The sequence below is a fragment of the Nyctereutes procyonoides genome, unplaced genomic scaffold (assembly GCF_905146905.1).
Source record: "Nyctereutes procyonoides isolate TBG_1078 unplaced genomic scaffold, NYPRO_anot_genome, whole genome shotgun sequence".
Classification (NCBI taxonomy): domain Eukaryota; kingdom Metazoa; phylum Chordata; class Mammalia; order Carnivora; family Canidae; genus Nyctereutes; species Nyctereutes procyonoides.
The window spans coordinates 65,638,337-65,652,559 of NW_026575049.1; the positions used below are offsets into that span (position 1 = coordinate 65,638,337).

Below are 14,223 nucleotides of genomic sequence, written 5' to 3' on the forward strand. Positions count from 1 at the left end.
CATGATGGTAAGTGAAGGGAGCCAATCACCAAAGTCTACATATTACATGATTTTATTCTTCTGAAAGTCCAAAACAGGCAAATCCAGAGAGACAGAGGCAGATTAATGATTGCTCAGGGATGGTAAGAGACGACGGGTTGAGAGAGGAGTGACAGCTAAAGGTGCCAGCTTTCTTCATGAGGTGATGAAAATGCTTTAAAACTGTGCACATATTAAACACCATTGACTTGTACACTTTAAGAGGGTGAACTGAAAAAGAAGAAGATGTGGTGTGGTTCATAGTGTTAAATGCTCAGAGAAATCAAATGGGAAAAGAATAGTGCAGTGGGAGGTGAAGAAAGAAATGAGTTAGATGACTTTCTCAGGACGTTTGGCTGCGAAGGGCAGGGAGATATCCAAGTGGTTGTAGTATTGAGGAAACATGGTTTTTAGACTGAAGATAGAAAAAGGTATCTCAAGATGTCAGTAGAGACAGAGAAGTTAGAGAGCTAGGAGGGAGGGTCATGGATAAGTAGGGGCCCCCGAGGCAGGAGCAGGAGGAAAATCTAGGGCCGGGGTGAAAGGTACAGTTGGAGACAGTAAGGTGAGGGTCTCTTTTGGTGAAACGGCAAGGGATGAAGAAAGGCAGGTGGGTGTGGAAGCAGGTGGGTTTGCAGGTTGGGTCATAGGAACTTGGGGAAGTTCTCTGATGGCTTCTGTTCTTGCTGTGAAATAGATCTGGCCATCTGCGGGAGTGAGGAAGAAGGCAATTGGGATAGAAGAATGAGGACTGGAAAAAGTTTGAGATGGTTGCTTCTGAATGGGAGATCGGGTTTCCGGTGTTGCAGGAAAGACTGTAGTTGGAAGAATCTTATTTAGTTCCCACCTAGAAAGTCTGGAGAACTTGGATTCATAGATATAACCTCCAAGATGAGCAGGAGAATGACAGACCCCAGGGTTAGGGTGGCCTATAGGAGACTCCTTTTAGGATACGTAGTTCTGGGCCTGGATCTAGAGACCCACATTCTAATTTTAAGGTAAACTACTTGTCTGTTGTATGATCTTGAATATCAATGAACACAAGGTACTGTGCTTCAGTACTTCTTTCACTGAAATTGTATTTTTTAATTTTTACATTGAAATAATTTTAAGCGTATAGAAAATCCAAAGATCATATAAAGAGTTTCCATATACCTTTCCCTGAACTTTCCCTAATATTAGCATTGTACAGAATCATGGCTCATTTATCAAAACTCATAAATTAACATTGGTACAATACTAAACTACAGATATTATTTGGATCTTACCAGTTCTTCCACTAACATCCATTTGCTGTTTAGGATCTAATTCAGGATGCCACTTTGCATTCACTCTCCACGTTTCCTTCAGTCTTGACAGCTTTTAAGCCTCTTCCTGTTTTTCATGAACCTGACATTTCTGAAGAGTACTGACGAAGTATTTTGTAGGATTTCCCTCCATTTGGGGGTGTCCGATATTTTCTCCTGTATTTAGACTCCCATTATGGATTTTTGGGGAAAAAGAGTATAGAAGTGATGTGCTCTTCTCATCATATTAGGTGGCACATGATATTAACATGACTTATTACTGATGATGTTAATTTGATCGGTTGGTTAAGGTGGTGTTTGCCAGATTTCTCCGTTATAAAACTATTATTTTCCCCATATTCTATTTATTAGAAGTCATTCACTAATTCTAGCCTATATTCATGGGGATGGGAATTCTGTGTTTCTGGTTTGAATCTTGGCAATGAGGAAGTTTAGCCCCCCAGATTCTATGGTTCTAGGCTGTTTTCCATACTGGTACAATTTGAGAGGAACCAGGATGTTCCTTTAACATTAATCATCTACCTATCCTAGCCTGTGATTGAAATTCCAAGGTTAATGACGCATTCCTTGTGGTTTTGCATTGCTTACTTTCTGCAGGTCTTCTTTCAAAATGCAATCATTTCTGGGAGAACCAGTACCATCTCATTGTGATGGGTAGTTAAGGATGCTCGGAGGAAAAATAATGCAACCTCTCATACAAAAGGCAAACTTTTCTTTTTTTGAAAGAGAGAGAGGGAGAGTGATAAGCAGGCTCCATGCTCAGAATGGAGTTTGATGTCGGGCTCGATCTCACGACCCTGAGCCAAAATCAAAAGTCAGACACCCAACCAGCTGAGCCACCCAGGAGCTCCCAAAGTGGAAAGATTCTTATTGTGTGTATGCATGTGCAACCTGAAAGTGCTTATTGGGGAGACCTTACTCTGACTCTTTGCCCCATCTTGAGACCAGGCAGAGAATTTATTTCCTTATATACACACCTAAAAATTATTCCTGAAGTGCCATTTACTGACATTTTCATGGGCAGACTAAGCCAAACAACCAGAAGTTCCCATTAGACATCCTTGTTCTTTCTCCCAAACCGCTTCTACTTCACCTGACCAGTTCATAATCTTTTTTCATAATCTGTCCCCTACCCTACCCTCCATCCCCTCTATTATCCCCATCAATAAGTACTCAGCATCTCCTACTAGTAAAACAAAACCCCAAAGCTGGTTAGGTAGGCCCTGGGGAGGATCCTAGTCCAGCCTGTCCTATCAAGATCATATCCTTTGAGATAAAAAGCTAAGAACTCTGTTCCCAAAGAACTAACACTTTTACCAATAGCTTGCAAACATCTCTAGGAAGATCACTGGACTCTTAAAGCCCAACCTTGAACCTTCCCACTCGGGTTCCCAGTGCTTCACTGCGTTCCTGAAACCAGGGCTCTAACCTCTGCTTGACCGTGTCTGAGAAAAGGAGTCAGTAGATATATCTGTTCCCTGGAGGAACAAATAATGAATCAAAAGCATGTGACTGCTTTCCCTGTATTTGAGGATTGTCAATATAACCCTTACTGGTCTTCCTATTTTTCTGACCAAGCAGCTTCATTTTCTTCTGTTATTTCCTAACATGATCTGTTTGTAAACTGTCACCAGCCTGGACACTCCTAATTGGATGTAACACCAATTTTCAGAGGCTTTTAAAAATGTGATACCTCCAGTGAGATGCCACTTCACACTCCTCAAACTAGCAAATCTGACAGTACTATGTGTGGCAAACCACTGTTAGGTGAGTAAATCAAAGGATATATCCATTCAGTGGAATACGACATAGCCATGAATGAATGAACTAGAGTTACATGTATCAATACAGATAAATCTTACAAATATAATGTTGATCAAAGTTGCAGAATGATACATATGGTATGATTCCCTTTATATAAATATAAAAATACATGGAAAACATCTCTATATATGTAGTTTGATTTTATTAATATAAACATAAAAATATATGAGAGTAATAAATAGCAAATTCTGGAGAGAGGGGAGAGGGATGAAACGGGAAGAGTAAACAGGATAATTCAACTACTGGCATTGTTACGTCTTAAGTTGGGTAGGGGATACATAGGTGTTTCTGGTATTGATCATAATGTAAAAATAAAAGTGGATCCAAGATTGGTCATAAGTGTTAAAAAGCCTCAAAATTGTTTATACTCTTTCATCTGTTCGTTCCTCTTGTAAAGAATTTTCCTAAGGGAATAATAAAAGATTTATACAGATATACATATGAATGGTTGTGGTGCTCTCTTTCTATTAGTGAAAACAATTACAAACAACCTAAGGGCTCAACTCTAAGGGTTCAGTTAAAGATTACATTCCATTGACATGATGGATGGATAGAATGAAGCCATTAAACTTTTTGTGTTGGGAGAGTATATGGTGGGATGGGAAAGAACTGGCCATTTAGTGTAGGTTTTTTTTTTTTAAGATTTTATTTATTTATTCATGAGAGACACACAGAGAGAGAGAGTAGGAGACACAGGCAGAGGGAGAAGCAGGCTCCATGTCGGGAACCTGACATGGGAATCAATCCCAGGTCTCCAGGATCACACCCTGGGCTGAAGGCAGGTGCTAAACCGCTGAGCCACCCAGGCTGCCCTAGTGTAGTTTTTTTTAAAGGATGCCACAAAGAAATATGTACTATATAATTTAAATTTAAGAATGAAGACATATGGACACAGGGAATGGACAAATTGTGACACATTCCTACAATGCAGTACAGGGCAGTAATTTAAAAAAATAATAAATTAGCTCTCAAGTACCAGCGGGGTAGATCTTAAAACTATAAAGCTCGACCAAAAATGTTACAAAATGATGTTCCTTTGCCTAAAATTTATGAAGACACTCGTCCTTGGAGAAGAGTGCGTAGTGCCGAAAGAATTCCCTACAACAGCACTTCTCAAACTATCTGCGGTGAAGGACCAGGATTTTTCATTTCAATCCAATACAAAGTGACACTTTTGCTAAATGAAATGAAAATAAAGTACTAGAAAAATAATTATGCTGAGATTGCTATAAAGCTTCCTAGGTGCTTACTCTTGATTTCTGCACTCATGTTGTCATGAGTGAGTGAGTAAAAAAAAGTTTGGCAATGGTCCCAGTCAATGGATCCCACCTTGAGTAGCACTACAGTTTGCCCAATTTCATAATAAATAGGTCTCTCATAAATGAAAACCCACAGAAAGGTGGGAGTTTCTTGTTACATTCTCTAATATTAGAGTAAAATCTGCTCACCTTCTATGGCTTACCTTTCAAGGAAGTTACTTCATTCTAGTAAATATATACTAAACGTTTTTTGTGGAAGAAATCAGGACAGGCTTGCCTTTTATAAACTCAAGGCTTAAATATAGAATATGACAGATTGGAGTCTCAGGAGTCAAGCTACTTTTCCTATCTGGCAATTTTTATTAATTGATCTATCAGTTAATTTACAAATAAAAACGGGAGAGAAGCCTTGCTAGTTAATCTAGAGCATGTGTTGTCAAAAATTGTTGAGCATAAAGTTTCACTGCTCTTGAGACATCTCGCACCTGCCTAACTGAGCCAGGTGCACCTGTTTTCCAAGACAACTCCAAAGACAATGCATCTAGTCAGGCTGGCAAGAAAAGAATGAGTTTCACGCAAGGACATGCATTTGGGGCTTAATGAGGCACACAGGATTATTATTTATAACACAATCAACATACGCAATTTATGAAGTGATTAAATCTTGTCCCAGAAGAGCTCACATGGATCCATGCCATGATGACCCAATTATTTAGAAGATTTTTTTTTCTGTCATAATTTGCTCTCCTGTGACCAAAAAGGATTTGAACTACTCTGAGATAAAATTCAAGGCCATAATGGCCTTTGTTTTCCCCAAATTAAATGGTAGCAGAAACAAAGACGTAGCTTAAAAAGCAAAACAAATTAAGAGTAACCTCCCCCTGAACCCCCAGATGGAGCTGTGCACATTATGATCTTTGCTTTATCATCCTTGGTATTTTTATGTCCTTTGATTCCTTAGGACTTTACATTTATGAAGTGACACTTTGACACATTTACATTTACATGTTTGTTATTCTTTGAAAATGTTTTTAGTTGCCCTACAAGATCCTTCCAAGCCTTTTTGAGTGGGCAGTGTAGTTATTACATCCACTTTGTGTGGAGAAAATAAAATATTTGGCTTGGGCACAAACCAGTCCAAATGAGGCATGAACCAATCAGAAGCGACACCAGCAGGGAACTCCCGGTTCAGCTGGAGGGGAGCCCATGAGGCAAACTGGCTCTGCCTATTTATGAGAGGAAGGAATGGATGGTTAGGAAAACTGTGCCTGGGGTCTCATAGTCAATATTTTCTATTTCGAGACTGCTTCTAGACTGTCTGACTTCCTATCTGAACCCCCTTCATTCTAACCACTTTAAAAAATGTTTTTTTTTAAAAGAAATACCACATAAAGTGGTATTTCTAACCACTTTAAAATAATGCTGGAATTCCAAAATGAGTAGAGACGAAGGTAGATAAGCTTCTTTCGTGTCACTACCAAAAGGAAAGAAGAAGGAAAGGAGGGAAAGCAGGCAGGCAGGAAGAAAATAATATTCTTTATGAGAACTGGAAATATAGCCTCATTGTGATCAAGTGTTTTCAAACACCTATTTTGTCCTAGTTGATTGGAATCATTCAAGATACTCTATTTCATGCTGGTTTTCTCAACAGTGGCACTAATGACACTTGATATTATGGGCCCCATAACCTTCCTGTGGGGGCTATTCTGTGCATTGTAGGATGTTTAGCAGCATCCTGGCCTCTACCTACTGGATGCCAGTAGCACCCTCCAGAAAACTGTTTTCAGATATTGCCAAATGCCTCAGACAAGCCCTCCAGTTGAAATCACTGGTTCAGTGTGTTTGTTCCAAATATATTATCAAACTCAATTCATTTTATACCTGAAGGTCAGAAGTTGCAACCAAGAGCTGGAATTTATATAAAAAAGAAAATAACAAGATTCTTTCATTAAGGGAACTCTGAAATTTGATCAAAAATGCCCCCAGTGCCCATTTTCTGACTGAATTTTGAATGCAAATGGAATCATTAAATTAGGCAACCAAGAATAGCCACCTACCTTTGAACAGTATGGCCCATAGATCTGTTTCATTCTTCTACCCATTATGAAACATAGAATGGCATTTGATATTTTTCTAACATTTCCAATAATTTCTAATGTTTGTTTTAGATTTGTAACCTATTTCCTCTCACTTTTCCTTAAGTATAATAACTACATTATCTGGGGAATTTACTTAAATTCTTTCTAATTCTCTCATGCAAAAGTTATTTTCAAAGTATTATGAGATAACTGAAAAGTGCTCCGTAAGAAACGTATCTTTCAGCTTGCCCTACGTCAATGCTCCTAGAAGTGTGTTATGTGCTATACTCATAGTAGCCAAAAGGTGGGATCAGCCTCAGTGCCCATCAATAGATGGACAAAATGGATGAACAAAATGTGGTGTATACATATAATGGAATATTATTCAACCTTAAAAAGGTGAGAAATTTTGACACATGCCATAACCTGGATGAACCTGAAGACATTATGTTGAGTGAGATAAGCCAGTTGCAAAAGACAAGTATTGTACAATCCATTTATATGAGGTCCTGGAATAGTCAAATTCACAGAGACATAAAGTAGAATGGTGACTTTGAGGGGCTAGAGGGAGTGGGGAATTGGGAGATTTTCTTTAATGGGTACAGAGTTTCTGTTTGGGATGGTAAAAAAAGTTCTGGAGAAGGATAGTGGTGATGCTTCACACAGCAATGTACTTAATGCCATTAAACTGTACATTTAAAATGATAAAATGGTACATTTTATAGGTGTATTTGCCATAATAAAAAAGTCAAATCGAAATATTCAGCAATATAAAAATACTCCATGTACATAAAAAATACACAAACATAATACTTCATTCACCAAAAAATCCCCTTCTCTGGGGTAAAGGGGGTGACATCAATGTAATATCTATCCATGGACACACCCATTGCTCCTTGGAATCTGGTCAAATGCATTTCTAGATGTCCAGCTGGGCTGCATCTGTGGCCAAGCCAACCACTTCAGTCATCCCTAAAATCCAATTGCTGACGCAAGTCAGTCTCATAGGAGGAGCTCACTGAACTAGTTTGGACAATTCAAAAGAAAGAACTCACTTTGGTTTTCCTTTTTTTCTTTTCTCAGAGTCCCAACCTTGGACTCAGTTCATCAGCCTCAAAAGCTGTGCAGAAAATTAAGAGTTGAGAAGTAACATTCTCTCTCCCATCCACTGGAAAAGCAAGATGGAAGCAGCACCCCATTTCTTTTCATTGCACAAAATCCCATTAATGAATACTTGACATTGTGTCTATGGAATTGATTTGTTTTGTCAGTAACAGAAAATACTGAGTGTCTGTCAGGTACAAAACTATATTCTATATTGCTCGATTAAATTAAAAGTCATAAAAGAGAGGTAAAATGTGGGATGAAGTGCAATCAGTATCCAAACACTTATGTATAAAACAAGGCATTTATTGTCTTGTTACTGCCAGTGTAGACACCCTACTTCCACCACTGATCCTAATCCATGTCAGTGTTAGCTAGCATGTATGCGCACATATGGAAGGAGCTTTAATTTTGTAACAGAGAACATGGAGAGGAAGTCTGGGGAGGGGAAGAAGCTGGGAGGTGAAGCAATTGAAGACTGGAAAGAGAGAGAAGGGCCCCTAGTTCCTTGGACTAGGTTTGAGCTCGCTAATGGGAGACAGAAGCCGAAGTTGATGGAACTCTTCAAAAGAGGCTTTGAGAGGCCTGTCAAAATTAGGGAAGGAAGAGGAGGAGGCCCCTTCCTCCCATTTTTAGTTGCCCCAGCACTGTTCTTGGGCTCTAAGAACTGGAAATATTGGGAGCACCCAGAGACCACAGCTTGGAGGTGTGAATCAGGGGGTACCACCATGAGACTACAGACAGCAGCAGTGCACCAGATGAGGGAAGATGTCATGAAGGGCAGTATTGAAGCACCCTTTTGTTTGTTCCCAATAGCAATGCTGGGTCACTGTGGGGGAAAGGAGATGGGAGTATCTTTTTAGGAGTTTAGTGATTCATAAAAAGTGAATAGATACTGAATCATACATAAATTGTTTTTATTTAGCCCCTAAAGTAAATCCTGTGAGGGTAGCATTATTATTATTCCCATTTTACAGATGAGGAAGCTGAGAATCAGAAAGGGCAGGTATCCTTCCTGTAGCCACATGACGCTCAAGAGACAGAGCTGGGATCAGACTCCAAGTATATTTGATTCTGAACCCTACGTCCTTAACCACTGTGCTTCACTGCTTCCTAATGTAGGAAACAAGGACAGGTTAGGAGCATCAGAATTCCAAGTGCTGCTGGTTGCTCTATTTCATGCATTAACTATCACTTTATAAAACACTGTTAAGAATGCTGCATTAAAAAAAAAAAAAAAAAAGGATCCCTGGGTGGCGCAATGGTTTAGCGCCTGCCTTTGGCCCAGGGCGCGATCCTGGAGACCCGGGATCGAATCCCACGTCGGGCTCCCGGTGCATGGAGCCTGCTTCTCCCTCTGCCTGTGTCTCTGCCTCTCTCTCTCTCTCTCTCTCTGTGACTATCATAAATAAATAAAAAATTTAAAAAAAATTAAAAAAAAAAGAAAGACTTATTTTAGAGGGAGGGGAGGAGCAGAGGGAGACAGAGGAAGTCCTCAAGCAGACTCCCTGGTGAGCACGGAGCCCAACATGGGGCTTGATCTCACGACCCCGAGATCATGACCTGAGCTGAAACCAAGAGTCAGATGCTCAACCGACTGAGCCATTCAGGTGCCCTTCTACAGGTTTTATATATGCCTGGTTTTGTCATTTTGCTACTAACTGCTCTTGAAAAAGACTTAAAGTGTTTCTTATGAGTTCATACACTCTTAGTCACTGTTTTTCTTTTTTTCCTTCTATAATACTTGAAAAACGCTCCACTTAAAAGTGGGAGTCAATAGCCTATTTCAAATCATTTTAAGATAAGGTTGTTTAAAGACAAATACCCTTTACATGAAGATGAAAGGTACGGCATAGGGACTCTAGTCAGCGGCATTATCATAGCGCTGGATGGTGCCAGATGGTAGCTACACTTGTGGTGAACACAGCATGACATACAGACTTGTTGAATCACTATGTGGTACACCTGTGACTAAAGTAATATTGTCAACTATACTTCAAAACAAGGAACCCAATGAAAAATAAAGATAAATGCTTTCTCTAAAGTACAATTCTGAAAAATTAAGGAGTGCCTCCTTTCTTTGTAACCTGAATACATACATGCTTCATACATTGACACTTACGACTGCATCACATATTATTTTGTCTGATACCTTCTGAAATGTGCTTACATTTTTGGCTTACAGTCTCTTCCATAACAATCTCCTTTACCTTAGTTAAACACATTCCAGGTATTTAACAAGACACCCTGGAGGCTCTTTGTAGAATCCCTCTTGCAATTAGCTCACCTATTCAACTGGGTTGAAAGAAGTCTTCCCCCAGAATGTTAACTGTCTGAGAACAGGGGCCTTATTTTGCTCTCTGCTGTCTCTCTGTAGCCCAGAATCAGGCCTAGAGTCAAGTAGGTGCTGGACACATATTGACTGAATGAATGACGAATGAATGCATCCACACTCTGTGAAGCAAAGCAAAGAGATGGGGTATTTTAGATACAAACACAACGGAACTGTAGAGACTATCAGACCCCTTGGGAGCTCCAGGCATTGCCCTTGGTGACTCGGTTGTGCCTGGTGAAAATTTCTACTCTGAGTGGCCCAAGAATGACCATGGCCCCCTTACACTGCATCATCTTGTATTTTGAAGCCCAGTCTGTGGATGACTTCTTGGGTCAGAGGCCCCATGGGTGCAGTCAGGGGGGACGATGGAGGAGGAAGGTCAGTTTCAGCAGGCACCATGGCTGACATGCCCTCTTCTTTGCTCTTTAAAGGGTGGTCCCTGGGGGCGCCTGGGTGGCTCAGTCAATTGAGCATCCAACTCTCAATTTCGGCCCAGGTCATGATCTCAGGGTCGTGGGACTGGGCTCTATGTCAGGCTCCACACAGCTCCTCTGTTTCTCTCTCTCTCCCTTGGTCCCTCCCTATGCAGTCCTTCTCTCTCTCTCTCTCTCTCAAATAAATAAATCAATCTTTTAAGAAATAATAAAAAAATTAAGTGTGATCCCTGGATTGGCAGCATCAGCATTACCTAGAGCTTGTTAGAAATGCAGATTCTTAGGCCCACACTAAATCTACTGAATCAGAATCTGCATCCTAACTTGATCCCCAGGTGATTTGTAGGAACATTGTTTGCAAAGCACTGTTATGCAACACCATTCTCGCAACTCCCTGCCAAACACAGTGCTAATCATATACAGTATGCCCAGCACAGCCTTTCTGTAGCATCTTTTACCTCGGTAGTACCATTTTTAAACTCTTATTTTTGCCCCTTATTTTATTTTTATTTTCCAAACAATAGAAAAGCAGCTATTTATTGAGCTCTATGAAATTTTTATCCTCTTTTTTTACACACAAGGAAATTGAGGATAAAAGATGTTATACTGTCTTTTCAAGAGCATAAGCACATGGGGGGCCTGAGTAGCTCAGTTGGTTGAGTGTCAGGATCTTGATCTCAGGTCAGGTTTTGATTTCAGGGTCGTGAGTTCTAGCCCCACAGTGGGCTCCATGCTGAGCGTAAAAGCCTACTGAAAAAAATAAAAGAGTATAAACATGAAGTCAGGAGTGCCGTATAATTCCTAAGCATTGCTTGCCACACTCAAGGGTTAAGTTCTTATAAAATCTCCATATTTTAAGTAATTTCCTCAAAAGGAAAAGTCAAAAGATTTTGTTGCTTCATTTCCAGACTTTCAGAGTTGAAGTGAGGTGGCCTAGGTGCCTTTGGCTTGGCCCTACCTAGAGAAGGAACTCTGGAGAACCCCCAGAAGCTTCAGCCAGACATTTCTCTCCAGTAGGCCCCTTAAGTCAGGGCTCTTGACCCTGCTGCACTTTAGAACCACTAGGGGAGCTTTAAAAAATACCACTGTCTATATTCCATCTCCAGATATTCTGAATTAATTAGTGCCGAGTGAAAACTAAAGACAAGCTTTTCCTCTTCCCTTTTCCATTCCTCTTCCTATCCTCCTCTTTATTCTTCTTCAAGTTCTGTAAATAATTCTCATTTACTCAGGGTTCAGAGCCTGTGTCCTAAAACGAGTGAAGCCAATGATTCCCAGACCCAAGCAGGAGATAAATATTTAAATATGGCTCTGTTGAAGGCCCCTTGCTGACTTTTTGATGCCATAGCTTCCCAATGAACTAGATTACTAGAAGGACATTTTTCCTGATGTGATACAAGGCTAATTCACAGGCAGTTTCTGTAATTAGAGGGTTTTTTTTTTTAAGATTTCTTTCTTTCTTTTCTTTCTTTCTTTCTTTCTTTCTTTCTTTCTTTCTTTCTTTCGGAGAGAGTGTGCATGCACATGCGAGTGCAGGGAGGGGCAGGGGCAGAGGGAGAGAATCTCAAGCAGACTCTCTGCTGAGCGCAGAGTCCAACATGGAACTTGATCTCATGACCCTGAGATCATGACCTGAGCTGAAATCAAGAGTTGGACACTTAAGCAACTGAGCTACTCAGGCACTCCTATAATTAGGGTTTATTTTGTGGCACAAATAAGCAAAAAAGGCATAAAAATAGTGAGTCAGGATGGAAACCACACTGGTGGCTCCCATTAGCTGGTGACTAACTCCTTCCACATCACTGGATAACTCTGGTACTCCAAAGGGACAGTCCCCCACAACACTTGTCAGGGCCAGTAGGTCATGTCAGTGGTATCTCTGGGTCATTTAAAGGTCTAAAGAAAAATTTCAATCCATTTGAAATTCTAAAAATCTCCTGAGAAGTGAAAAGCATATTTTATTCATGGGACTGAATTAGGCCTCAGTGAGGAATGACAAACAAGACCAGGCACAACACCCATTAATTTCATTCCTGGAGTTTTGAAGAAGATGGTAAATACTTTTTGCCCCATAAAACAACAATAACGTAATGCAATCGGATTTTTTCTTTTCTTTTTTTTTTTTTTTTAAGGACAGGAAGAAAGAGAGAAGAGACAACAGCAACACAGTTTTGGAAACTGGAACACAGGAGGCAAGGAATTTAACAGACGAGAGAAATCTAAAGGTTGATGACATCAAAGGCCTCCCAACCCACTGGCCTAGCCAGATCAACCACAGAGCATTTCAGTAAGGGCCAGGCATGTACCCGAAGCTTCAAATTCGATTTTCAGCTTCCCCATGCTCCCTTTCATTTTTTTTTTAAAGATTTTATTTATTTATTCATGAGAGACACACACAGGGAGAGAGAGAGAGAGAGAGAGGCAGAGACACGGGCAGAGGGAGAAACAGGCTCCACGCAGGGAGACTGTCGTGGGGCTCAATCCCGGGTCCCCAGGATCATGCCCTGGGCTGAAAACAGCGCTAAACCACTGGACCACCGGGGCTGCTCCCTATGCTCCCTTTTAAATAAGAGCATTGTAAGATTGGGAAGAAGACAAGAACACCCACTTTCACCAATTCTATTCAATATGGTACTGGATATTTTAGCCAGAGTAATTAGGTTAAAAATGTGTGTGTGTGTGTGTGTGTGTGTGTGTCACTCAAATTGGAAAGGAAGAAGTAAAATTATCTCTTTTTGCAGATGACATGACCCTATATATAGAACATCCTAAAGAATCCACAAAGAAACTATTAAAGCTAATAAATGAATGCAGCAAAGTTACAAGACACAAGATGAACCCACAAAAATTAGTTGTCTTTCCACACACCAGCAATGAACAATCCAAAAATGAAATTAAGAAAACAACTCCACTTATATTAGAAAGAATAAAATACTTAGGATGAAGGCAACCAAGGAAGTGCAAACTTGTACCCTGAAACTAAAAAACGTTGCTGAAAAAAATTAACGAAGACCTAAGTAAATAGAAAGACATCCTAGGTTTATGGACTGGGCAATTTAATATTGTTAATGTGGCAATACTATCCAAAGTGATCTATGGATTTCCTGCAATCTCCACCGAAATCACAATAGCCTTCAGGTGCCTGGGTGGCTCAATGGGTTAAACATCCAACTCTTGATTTCAGCTCATGTCATGATCTCAAGGCCGTGAGATCTGGGCTTCCAGCTCTACAATCAGTGCAGTCTGCTCGAGATTCTCTCCCTCTGTCCCCCCCCAACTCAAGTTCTCCCTTTCTCTCTCTCTCTCTCTCTCTCTCTCTCCAATAAATAAATAAATAAATAAATAAAATCTTTTTTAAAAATCTCAATAATCTTTTCTTCAGAAATTCATATGGAAGTGTAAGAGACCTCAAATAAGTCAAAACAATCTTGAAAAAAGAAAAAGCTGGAAGCCTCACACTTAACTGATTGCAAAACTGTACAAATCTATAGTAATCAAGAGAGTGTATATTTGCATGCAGATAGATATACAGATCATTGGGAAGGAACTGAAGTCCACAAATAATACATTGATGGCCAATTGATTTTCAACAAGGGTGCCACAGACTATTCAATGGGAGAAAGGATAATCTTTTCAAAAATGGTGCTGAGACAACTGGATATGCAAAAGTAAAAGAAATCAGTGAGCTCTCACCTCACATCATACACAAAATTAACTCAAAATGGATCTGAAATATAACTGCTGAAAATATAAAACTCTCAGGAGAAAACATAAAACAGGAAAATGCACACGATCTTGGATTAGGCAATGGTTTCTTAGTCATAACACCAAAAACATAAGCTACAACAACAACAACAAAAAAAA

At 40.0% G+C, this 14,223-nt stretch overlaps 1 pseudogene; it reads left to right on the forward strand.

The window, feature by feature from the left end:
• The first annotated feature begins 10,290 nt into the window (after positions 1–10,290).
• LOC129512194 (thymosin beta-4-like) overlaps positions 10,291–14,223 on the forward strand; it is a 28,173-nt pseudogene continuing 24,240 nt past the window's right edge.